This window comes from Myotis brandtii, unplaced genomic scaffold (assembly GCF_000412655.1).
Source record: "Myotis brandtii unplaced genomic scaffold, ASM41265v1 scaffold303, whole genome shotgun sequence".
NCBI lineage: Eukaryota > Metazoa > Chordata > Mammalia > Chiroptera > Vespertilionidae > Myotis > Myotis brandtii.
In genome coordinates, this window is record NW_005361573.1 from 967,046 (window position 1) to 968,149 (window position 1,104).

The following is a 1,104-nucleotide window of genomic DNA, read 5'->3' on the forward strand; positions in this document are numbered from 1 at the left end:
GAAAAGACATCTGTAAGCAAGGCACTGAAAACAGCACCATTAGAGAGAGAAATGCGAATGTTCTCAAATTTATTTCTTAAGGAAATAATTTGCCAACTTGGGTGTTTCACCAAGAATTCAGATTCGTTTCCAGCATCCCTGCTAACTGATGGCCACCCAACGCACCAACGCACTGCAGTGGTGGAGAACTACAGACCTCCAGAACCATGACATGGTTGGATTAAAAGCACCCTGGGTGTTGAGAATATTAACCCTGGGTGAAAGAGAGAGAGAGAGAGAGAGAGAGAAAGAGAGAGAGAGAGAGAGAGAGATGGCTCCAGCTCCTTCCACCAGCATGCCAACAGCTAGAGAGCTGCTAAGGCCATTGTCATCTGCTATCTTCATTACGAGTTCCTGCTTCCTGGAAGAGAAAGCCATTTCAGGCTGGAAACTGCAGAAAGACAAGCTTCTGAGGCAGCAAGCATGGGGTTTGGTTGGTTGGGATGCATCTATTTTTACAGAAATGCCTGAAGTTTTCTCATGCACATGGAAAGAGGAGAAGCTCTTCTCCTTTGGCAAATGCTGAGGAGCAGAAGGCTTTTCAGATGACCAGTGGCTGGGGTTCTCACTCAGAAACTGTTGGTAAGATTCAAGGGTCTGTGGACAGCCTGAAACGATAGGCAAATCAGTGTGTGTCTGTGTCTGTGTGCGTGCACATGCACGCGAACATTTCTCTGGGAGAAAGGCCATGGCTTTTATTAGATTGCCAATGGGCTGGTTCAGGTTTTATCAGCTGTTTGGAGCTTCAATGATGTGGACTCTTAATACAAAAAAGTCAAGAGGTAGGAAAAAAGTTCACCAGTTGAAAGGGGAAAAGGTGGTTTGGGGTGAGGCTGGAATAGAGAAGGAGGTTTAAGAAATACTTGCAAGCTCTGGCCAGCGTGGCTCAGTTGGTTGGGTGTCGTCCCATGCACCGAAAGGTTGTCAGTTCATTTCCTGGTCAGGGCATATACCTGGGTTTGGGGCTCGATCCCTACTAGGGGGTATATAGGAGGCAGCTGAATTCACTTTCACTTCGATGTTTCTCTCTCTCCTTTTTCATTCCTCTCTCTTTAAAAATCAATA